Below are 11968 nucleotides of genomic sequence, written 5' to 3' on the forward strand. Positions count from 1 at the left end.
AGGATAATTTAGCACTTTAAGATTTGTAGATGTTAAAAGACAAATATTGTCGGGCCCTCTTTTGCCCTCTTTATAATCTCTTGACAAATAACACTTTAATATGCAACTAGCGTCTGATGGAGAATTCCTCATTAAAGCCTTAAATGAGTAGTGGAAGAGAGAGAGAGCTTTTTTGCTATAGGTGAAGAGGAGATAAAATGTGGAGTTGCATCTTATTCACTACGGCCTGTCAGATTGAGGTTAATGTTTCAATGAATGGTCAGAACTAAGATACTAGAAAAAGAGTAGGGGTGTAGACTGTATAAGGTGTTAACAGACCTGAAATCAGATTTTAAGTGGCCAGAAAGACTGGACAGCAGAGCAAACGGGTGTCCTGCCGAAAAATGATCGCCGTCCGCGAGAGCGCGCGCAGCATGTTAAAGCTGTGTAGCCCAGTCTCCTGACGTCTACAGCTGCTTTTATCTGGATCAAACAGACATAACGTGCAAATAAAAATCACTTTATGTCCGTGGTATAGCAAAGGTATGTCTTTGTGATACTTTAACGTTTCTTTTAACGGAATAATCACAGTTGTGGCCAAACAAGTGTTTGCAGTTTATAGCTTAACCAGGCATGACTTTTATGTGATAATAGGCAATAATAGAAGCCTGTTGTTGGCGATGGAATATGTATTTGGTAGGCATAACTCTAATATCCTTGTTTATATTTGGAAAACGCAAAGAAGCCTATAACTAACATGACTTACTGCTTAGTTATATCAAATAAAGACATGATCTATTTTGCAATTATCCTTATAACTGCATTATTTAACTTGCTGTGTACCGACCAATCTAGTCCTTTACCTGTTGAAATACCTTTAAATGGCCAATACAACCCATGTAATGCAGCATTCCACTTGCCAGAAAGTGATTGCAGCCTCTACTTACTGACTGAATGGTAGATTCTGCCTCAAAAATGATTTTATTTCATTTAGAAGAGATTACAAAACCAAAATTGTCCCCGGTTTTCATGTCAGAAATCTGGTCACCTTACATTTACATCTCAAGCAGTTTATCAATACCTGATTTTAGAGGGGGGTTTGCCTTATCATTATTAGACACTTTCTTATTCATCATAATATCACTGATGTGAGCCTTGACTCATCTTCAACTGCAACTCTGCTGGACTCATCAACGGCTCCATCTTGCCAAGAATTGCACTGAACTTTGTGAATTATAGCATAGACCCCAGAGTTTCCAAAGATATCTATTTGCCTGCACCAGGGTGAATTCGGGGTAAATGTATATAAAAATGATGCACAACATATCATGTGTAATGGTGCAGCCAAAAGAGCATCACATAATTGGGGGAATATTTTACTCAGCATGAGCTACTTGTCAACGTGATATCATGGTACATGGTGGCTTCAGTGAAGTACTGAAACAAGCTCATTCGAATATATATATATATATATATATATATATATATATATATATATATATATATATATATGCATTAGTGCCAAATACTGTGAAGACCTATATGAAATAAATGCTTGTAGAAGTCTGAAGAAAGAAAAAAGATACAAAGAAGTAACCGAGCAAACTAGTTCAAATTTGTCTGTCAAGGGACCAAGTTTTAGGTGGACAGGTGGTGGAAGAGGTGTCTTTCAGATCTAAAAATGAGCCATTGTTTATTTCTGGTCACTGCCAATGTGTGTTGGGTAGAGCAGCACCTGTGTTCAATTTGGGGCTCTGTTTCGGTGGGGGGAAGATGTCGCCACCACTCCTGCGGAGGATGTGACGTAAAAGCACAGGGAGATGGAGATCTAGTGAAGCTTTCAGCTGCTGATGCCAGTAACCCAGACAAGGCTAAGAGTGCACATTCTGTCTCCTTAATTCTTGTCTATATCTGTCTCCCAGTGCCAATGGCGCAGCCCTGCCCCCACCACCATGACAGGGCCTGGTGACGAAGGAGCTGCATAAATTCCTCCACCCTACAGACCCCTCCCCACACCCCATGCCCTCACTTGCTTTCACTGACCCCATCTCCATCGGGGCAAGCCAGAGAAAGCCTCAGTCCCTCAGCTGTCATCAGAGTTCACCCCCGGCACCCCACAGCGCCATCTCTAAGTCTGACTTCCCCTTTCTCCCTCCCCCTATAGAAACTGCCTCAGTCCTTGCACCTGTGCTGGAGTTCAATCTGAGCTCCACTATAGAATCTTAATGGCTTCAGCAGCATAGTAGAGCTGGGCTTTATTAAGATGTGATGGCAGGTCAGTTTGTGAAAATAAGTTTTTTATTATGTGAATTATACTGTTGCGTGTGAAGTCAAGTGCCATTTTGGGTATCCAAATTGTGTTTTTTATCCAGTGCGTTAGTGTGCAGTGTGTGAGCAGTGTTAACACACTGACATGACAAACAGCAAAAAGAAGTCTGTGAGGTGTGGTTTACGATTACATGTGGCTCGCTACAGCTGCCTGACCAAACAGGTTTCTAAATACGTTTGTTTTGCTGTTAGTGAGCCACTCTAAGTATTACATTAGTGAAGATAAACAATCTTCCCCTTCTGACCAAACATGTCACACTTTACTTATTCATCATCAGCGTCCAGCTCCTTTGGGAAAGCCATACTGGCCATGTGAGGTCAGATCGTAAAGAGGGGAGGGGGCTTCTACTGTACAGCAAAGGGCACGATGGCAGTGACACCTGTCAGGTGAGGATTAACTCCAACAACCACTCTTAGTGAACGCTACTGCCACCAATAATGGTAGAATGAGAAAGAGGACATTCAAAATGAAGGTCCCTGGGCCACAAGAAGCTGTATTTTCTGTTAGTTTTGGGGGGTTTTGGCTAGTTTTCATTTTATAAAGCCTTGTCTTGCTAATCAGGACAACATCTTGGGTAAGAGTTATGTTCAGCATCCACTCAGTTGAAAATGTGTAAATCAAGCACATTGCTAAAGCTCTTGTCAGAAGTGCATTTCTATTCCTCAAAAGACACTTTTAACAAGCTAATTTAAGTTTTATTTATGGCAATACTTTTCAGAGGTGGAGATATTATGCTTTTTGTGCGTAGTGCTTTGTGTAGCCACTTCAACGCAGCAGGTGGCATTATGTTAAATCCAGTATCTCTGGCCTTACTCATTAAACGAAATGCATCCAAGACAGAGACATGAGTTTTAACACTACCTTTATTTTGATTTTTTGACAAACTGTAGCAGCATTTAAAAGCTGACTTTCACCATGCAGTGGTCTGGTATTTACATGTTTATGAGAATACAATAACAAAAGCTGGAGATTTGAGTACACTCATGGCCTGTGCAATTAAAGTTCAGTGCATGGCACTTCTGTGCAAGACAGTCACTTGTAAAGGAAACAGACTAAATGGGACTAAAACTATACAGTCATACCAAAATCCTTGTTTGGCTGTACTCATTGTAGGTATAGCATGCTAACATGCTCACAATGTTAACGACATTTAGCAGGAAATTGTTTACTATGTTCACCACCTCAATTTAGTGTCTTGCTAACATTTGCTAAATAGCACTAAAAGTACAGCTGAGGCTGAAGGGAATGTCATTCATGTTGTAGGTATTTCATCATAGACTTACTTTGGTGTGAGGTAAAACATCACCAAAATCATCTTGAGAGGAACATAAATGTCTGAAATGTCGTGTCCCCCTCAGAAAAAAAAAACATTTTATGACAGTCAATCCATCAGTGACACTTGCTGACACTTTTCAGTGATAACCAGAAATGTGAACAGTATAGTTGTCGAGACGTTCCATAAAAATCCACAAATATATGACCCTCATGTTGGCAATCAAGGAAATGCCAGGGATCACCAAACACTGCAGGATTCATCATCTGGGGACTTTAGAGGTCTGCACTTAATTCTAGGTCAGTCCATCCAATAGTTGAGATATTTCAGTCTGGACTAAAGTGGTGGACCAACTGACTGACATTGCCATCCCTAGAACAATGTGGCTTGCATTGTTAAGAAAAAGTTAAAAATACTGTACCTTCAGTGTAAGCACTTTATCACCGGGGAGTAGTTTATTGTACAATGTGTACAGTGACATCTAGTATGCGGTACATTAAAACCCAATAAAGAAACATGTAGTATGGGTTAGACACAGATTTGAGTGAATTTAAATTCAGTGGGCAGAGCTAAAGACCTGGGTTTTATGGATCAGTGATGGAGACCTGTGAAAAGGGCAAAACAAGGATTAAACAAGGATGAAGGCTAGTGTTCTTCAGTCAATGCTGAGTACAATGCACAAGTTATGCAAGTGGCGTTAGAGTGTCTGTAAATACTGATCTATAAATATCCTAGTTAGGGCCAAGACCATGAATGACAGCTGTCAGAGGTGGTGATATTCTTTACTTTACCTTCATTCCTTCTTTGGCAGTCTGGTCTTCCAGTTTGCCAACATGTGCTCCAAAAGTGTAGTCCTTCAGCCCATTTCAAATTCAACTAGTCATATTTTTTTTTTCCTTTAGAGTAATTGAGCCAACAAGTGCACGCAACAACAAGTTCTAATGGTTAATTAGATAATGGACACTCAAAGATAATGGTACAAATTAAAGTAATTTGTTCAGCAAACCTCGCTCACTGTGTAATGACACTTGCATTGCCTTCCATAAAAGTTTGAAGTCAGTGAGCTTCTATTTCCCCACACAACTGTGAGTCAAACATGATCATAAATATAATTTTGAGTCTGATGGGAATACGATCAGATGAAACATCAGTGACAACTATGGGAAAATTGGGATGTTTAAGCACCAGCAAATGGTATGGGAAGCAACAACCCAAAGTGGAGTACAAAATGGAACGAATGGGGTGCATTTAAACAAAACACTATTATTAGCCAGCGACTTCTTTTTATTGAAATCGTTTCACCTAATTTGCATTGTGGAGAGATATTGCAGCCAATAGAGGGATGCTCATGGCTACAAGATCTCACACGCAGGGATGAAAGATATGTAAATGCAGAGACCGTGGTAAATTAGGTTGATTTTTAATCAGCACGACAAAGAAGCTGTCTTGGATGGAGTCAGATTAGACTGAAGAATATATAAACATGAGAGGAGAAGAGTTTTTGGGGATAATTTTTTTCCAAACTAGCATGCTTGGATCTATCTTTTCTGTGACACCTCTTCAACCTTTAGCTTTGTCCTCGGGGCGACACGCAGGGCATTTTTATACCACCTCCAGGTTTGCTTGAGGACAGGCGCTATAACTGTCTCCTCTCAGGAATGACAGTGTGATCTGAAGCACTTATGCCTGCTCGGTGCTTTGCATTCGTAGTACTCTTTGAAATTCACTCTGAGTTCACAGTAGTTCTAGTTTGGATTCTGGCGTGAACTCTTACCGAACTGAAGAAATGGCATTCATGTTCCCAGTACCAGGACTAAGACGTCAACCATGAAATTGTGAGCTGTGCAATTAAGATTCTGTGAAGGAGACACGACAGAAGCGGCGATTTTAAGACGCAGAGCCTGTCCTGGGCTTGGAGTCCTCCAGCGCTGAGCATGATTAATGAAATGTGAAAAACCTGAGCTGGAGAGAAAAGATCATGCCATGAGTGCAGTTTGGTGTAACATTCCAAAGATGGCGGATTGTCCTAGGCCACTGGCATTTTGCTGCAGGGAAGGAAATGACAGAGAGCACCGACGGACTCCCTCTGCCACAAAACATGCAGCCCAGGTCACCCATTCAGCCATCTGTGATGACTATTGAGTCGAGTTTGGACTCTGGTTCTGTCCACCCCCACCCCCCAACCCCCCCACCCCCTGAGTGCTTCCTTCCCTGCCCTCCCACCATGCCAAAAGGAATGAGGCTGTAACTGAGCCTGGGGGCACAGATGGAGCCTATTTATAGTCCCTACAGAGAGGTGTGAAGTTTCTTGGGATTTCTAAGAGCAGGGGCCATGGCTCCTTAAGGGGGCTGATGCAGCCTCTGTGGCCCGTGTGCTCTCCCCCACTCTCTCACAACCATACAGGAATTAGATGAGAGGAGGCTAAACAAAACTACCCGCTGCCCCTTTGACTTGGGGCACTATAACACTACAGAGGAAGGTAATTCGATAGCGTCCTAAAGGGACAGTCTCCTCCTTCTTTTTCTCCAGCTGGTGACTTGAGTCTTCCTTTTACACTGTGGAGGCCGAAGCTGTTGTCACAGACCGGACAATCACACTGCCTTAATGTCATGATGCCATGATGCCATCACCCAAAAAAAGACTGTGTGTGGGTCTTCTTCTAACTTCACAGCACATACTGTAACACTGAATCAGGATGACAGCATATTAGATTTCTAAATATGGTGATAATGGTGCATAATGTTACCACACTGCAATTATGGAGGCTTGAGTGAGACACTTAGTAATAATTATAGACCCTTTTGATCGTTAATTTGATTAATGTAAAAGGTGTTCGAAAGGAATAACAAAACGCTACATTTAAAAACATCACTTTTTAAATATATATCTGTTAAAAAATGTACTATTCATCATGTAGAACTGGGCTTACTTCCTGGTACAGGAAACTAGCCATGCAATTTTCAACTTGGTAAATAAAACAAAATCAGGTTCAAACAACTAGGTGGAGCAGTTCACGCCAGTCCTCAAAGTTTTGCATCGGCTTCCTGTGTGTTAAGTAATTTATTTTAAAATACTGCTATTGGTAAAGCATCTCATGGTCAAGGGCCAAAATAAATGTATCAACTGTCACTCCATTATAAACCATCCAGACCCTTCACGTCAAACGGAGAAGCTGTGCTCAGTTTTCTGTGCTAGAAAAGTTTGCTCCAATTCTCAGTTCTTTTCAATTGAGGCTCAAAACTTTTGGATTGACTGTTTTCTTTTATTAAATTAAGTATGGGACTATTCATTCATATCTTACTATCTCACGTACTGCTCAGTAAATCGTATTCTTGTGTCTAATCTCTTGTAAGTCTTGCGTATTTTCCCTCGTTGTTGAGAGACGCTATACAAATAAAAGAAAATGCCAATATCAGTCTAATCCTGCGCTGAACATACACCATCTTAGATCATTGAAACAGCCATCCATTACTTCTGTCATATCAGGACCAAGACTGTACTTGGAAACCTGGCAAAGAGAATGGCGAGGGAGCCCGCCTGTCTATTCACGACCTCTCTTAAGCTTGGTCACCATCTGAAACCCACTCTTGAAACCGCAGACAATGTGGGGTGCCTCCACTGAGGACAGACACTGGAGCTCATTAGGCCGCACCCCAGCCAATCAGTGGAGGAATTTAGAAGGCAGCTAATCACAGCCCTTCCTATAATAAAGGTCCATACATTGCACAGGCTTCTCGTGTTCTCCCAATCATCACCCAGCAATTTTCCACTGAATGTGATTCACTATTGACACAGTAGTTGTCATGGCTGTTTTTTTAGGGCATAACTGTTTGAAAATAGAAACAGCACAGAGGAAGAAAGAAGAAGAAATTAAAATAATTCAAAATAATCACATTTTCTTGACTGCTAAAAAGCGCTTGTGTAGAGTTTATTATAGTGTAGGTACAGTAGGAAGCCTGGGAAGATATCATAACTTCAGTCAGAACTGACTTACATCATTTCTCTTATTAGGAAGGCTTCATTTGACGAGCTTTGAAATAAACTCTCTACTCTGCAGCTATAAGCACGCAAGCTCAGTGTTTGTATAAAACCAAGTCAGATATTTGAATTGTGTACTGGGATTGTGAGGCAATGGGGGCCCTTTGAAGGAAAATTGTTTCACTTGTGTTTATGCTTTACTGCAGGAACTGACCATTGACACCACTGATGGTGACAAGGTAACAAAGTTATTGCCTTGTTAAGTGTTTAAGAGGCCCCATGGTATTTACACGCTTAATATGAAACCTATGTAATTCCAATAATAATTACCATGATTAACAGACTTAATCACTAGATATCTACTTTATGTTTTGTATTCCTAAGGACAACTTTAAATTAAGTGATGATTACTTACTGTAAATGGGGATGAAATCAGGAAGAAACTTTGGTGTGTACTGGGGCCTGTGTTCTACAGCCAAATGAAGGGATGGTATTAGTGAACATAAAAGGTAACCAGAATAAATTTGCTAATGTTAGATATTCCCCCATTCTCTTTACAAGTGTTTTTGTATTACAAGTGTTGCATTTATATCAGTGTGCCACCTTCTTATCCTCCCACTGATGGATTCTGCTCAGGTGCAAACTACTGGATTTGAATTCCTCACATTTGTTTTCCTTTAAAGTTATTAAGCAGCATCAAATTTTGAATATTAGTGTACCATGTGGTCACAGAAGATCCAAAAAAATAAGCATCAAAAATACAGTCATGGGCAGTACTACAAATCTAATAAAAACATAAGGCAGCACATAGCCTACATGAGTCATACTCATCACGATTAGTCTGATTAAAGAACTTCATTGTATCCCATTTTTTGTACATATTTTAATCATCAGAGCCTCTGGTTTGGCAGATAATTATCCAGTATAGTTCTTCTTAGTGTGTTTGACTGTTTCAGCATAACCCCCAGTTTAAATTAACCTACTAACCCACTGACTGAAGTTTTTTGTTCAACAACAAATAGCCTACTGTTACATATGCTGTAGTCTGATGTACACTGATGACCAGCACATACTCATGCTTTCTTTTGTATTAAGTAAGTAATGGTACTTTGTGGAGAGTAAATACCATGTATAAATAAAGGTATATCCAGTACTTTTATGTGTCACTTCCTACATAACATAAATATACATATGTGGTCCACAGAAATACTTTAATGTAGGTGCTATTTCTACAGGCTGGCAGTTAAATGTCACTAGAGGCCTAACCCTAACCCATAATTCATATTTATAGTGCTATACTGTCACCTACGCATCAAGTGTGCCACTACAACACTGTTTACTGACTCAAAATCCATCTGACTCTTACCACTGGATGTCACCAGTGCTCCACAGATTTACTGGAGGAGCACAGGCTAAATTTAGACAAAGGGGAACATAGTCTGTAGTTTACAAGGAGCGTTAGTTTAGACAAATGCAGAGGACCTATACAAAACTTAAGTAAACTAAAATCAAAAATATGCTTGTATATATGTTATGAGTGGGTAATTAATTGAAATGTGAGGAAATGCAGTGACCAACTGTACCTTCTCACATTATTATTGCTGAAAATTTCTGCTTTCATTAAAGAACATAGAGAGCACGGTCTATTGTTCAAAGTCCAATTTCTGGAGTGTGGAGGTAATTCCTGATCTACACAGGTCCTATTACTCACACCCACTTTGTTCAGACTGCTGAACCCAGCAGAGTGGCAGTCAGGCAGCCTTCTCCACAGAGGACCAGTCTTGCAGTGATCAGCAAATACACAGACCACTCTAATCCCCACCACCATGCAGCCTGTCCATGATCAGTTTGGCTTTTTTTGCAGGCAACTGGCCTCAAAGAAAAGGCTGTAAAGAGTTTTCTGGACTGAAAGCATTGCACACAAGTTTGTGCAAGCAGGTGCATTCATTCCCAGTCAGCGTGCATTTTCTTTTAGTCCCTTTCAACTGTCCAAAAATGTAGGCTGTTTACGCAATCAATATTTCCTCATGTGTAGGCACTTTTAAAAGTTGTCAGTGTAGAAACAGAATGAAGGAGAATATGAAGAAATGTTTTCTTCAAAAGGGCTATTTCGAGTTAGCCTATATAATGGTGATCTATGACAATAGATATATACACATTCAATTGTAAAGGTTTAACTTTTCATGGTTCAGACATTTTCCATTTCATAATTCCATACTTTTCCAGACTAAAATTTTGGGGCTTTTCATTAGATTTTTCAAACCATATTTGACATCTGAGTGCAAATAGCTAGATGTTTATTATGTAAATAAATGGCTTTAAAATCCATCTCTTAACATGACAGATAATTATCCATTATAGTGCCAAATAGTTGCCAGAAGACTGTAGCTAGATTTTCAGTCCACACTCCTACACAGAAAGTTGGTGCTACCTATACTTGTATTATTTTGTCTCTTTTAAAGATGAGAACCAGTGCAGCCTTGTTTATTCACTGTGTCTGTTATGGCTGTATGTATTTCCCTGAGCTGTGTCCATGTTCCTTTTCTTTCCTTCAGTTTTGCTCAAAAAGTTTAATCTGGATCAGAATGATCTGGATTTGGAAATCCCATGTTTTGCTATCCAGGATTACGTCACCCATCCTATTTTTGTGCCGGTTTTACAAAGCAACATTGCATTGGATCACCCTGATCCAGATACAATCTTTTCAGGATTACCAAATCCGGATTTCCAGCACTCTAAATGGGACTTCATACCACAACATAGGCTGACTGGATGCGCAATAAAATGAACTTGTTACAAACTCCTTTTAAATGGTTCACCTCTAATGATTGTGCCTTTGTAATTAATGTACAGTAATAAGTGACACTTGACATTAAATACATTATTTTTGTTTGATATTGACAGCTGTTTATTGATTATTTATTTTTTTACTTTACTGTACTGAATGGTTTAATGTCTACTTTATCTTCTTTATCACTTTATCACAAAAGTGCCATATATGTTGTATTATTTGGAAAATTTGGAAAGTTTTATGACATTTTGTTCCTAAAATCCACCCAGAATCCAGCCTTCTGTTGGGATCAGGATAACAGTGCCCTCAACACTGCCCTTGGTGTTATTGATACCATTACTCACATGGAAGCGCATAATGTAAATGGTAAACCAGGCAACTGAATGTATATTTACCTTTATTTAATTAAAATAATACATAATATCTAGAGATGCAACGATCGATCGACCGGTTTTCAGCTTGATCGGCCATGACTGGGCTGATCATTTTTCATGGGGCCCACTTAGGCTCTATATGTCAAATTGGCTTCAAAGCACAGTGCACATGCGCACAATCTGGGGGCTTGTCACAAGCTCCTCAGCAGGCTTCAGGGAAGTTGGCCAATCAGAAGAAAGTGGGATTTTAGGGAGGGGCCCGTAAGCGAATTTGCCCTACTATGGCCAAGCCATGACCCACTCTACTCTGCCTCTGACAGGCTTAGCCTGACGATAACTTTTTCTGAAGTAGCCCTTACTGACAGAACAAAAGGTTTTTGCTGTTCTATTGTCGTCTGCAGATTAGCTTGAAATGTTTCAACTGTAACATTGTTTTTTTTATATATATATAAATGCAGTTTCTTAGCAGCTAATTGCAGAGTGTGAAAAGAAACATTAACTTTATTTTTTATATTACCTCTAGATATTTAGTAGAGATTGTTAATTGTATAAGTGTAGCCACTGAGATGCCACTCTGGTGGATGAAAGAGATGTAAAGGCTGCTAGCAATCCAATCCAATCTGCTGTCATTTAATGCCAAGCAAGGAAGAGAATAAACAGTGTTTGAAATAGTAGCAAGCCCTGACTCAACATAACAATAACATCAGATCTCTAGGATCAATGAGTAGATTGATTCATCAGTCCTTGCTAGTGTACATTCAAAGGATCCAGGTTGGTTATAAACATACAAACACAGGTATATGAATAAAGGAGTTGCTAGTGTGAACAAATGGACTGCATTTAGAAGAATTTATTATGGTTTAACAATTTTGAGCTAAGCTGAGCCAATCAGAGGCAGAGTATTGCGGGTCGTGCCTTCGCCATAGTAGGATTCACAAATTCGCTGCTGTAAATCAGAAGAAAGTGGCTTTTAGTGGAGGGGCGGGGGAGCATAAAGAGACAGGAGATTAAACAGCTAATTTCAGACAGAGGGGCTGCATAAAGGGCCAGTATAAGATAAATAATGAGTTTTTTGAACTGTAAAACATGCATAGCTACTCTAGTGGTATCCCAGAATAAAAATATAGAGCTGAAGCAGATGTAAATCACAGGTTCATGCATGTAGAGTAGGCGTTTTCCTGAAGACCAATTGAAACACTGCGCGTTTAATGTGTTGTGAAAAACAACGTCCCGAGGGCCAATC

This window comes from Micropterus dolomieu, linkage group LG07 (genome assembly GCF_021292245.1).
Source record: "Micropterus dolomieu isolate WLL.071019.BEF.003 ecotype Adirondacks linkage group LG07, ASM2129224v1, whole genome shotgun sequence".
Lineage (NCBI taxonomy): Eukaryota > Metazoa > Chordata > Actinopteri > Centrarchiformes > Centrarchidae > Micropterus > Micropterus dolomieu.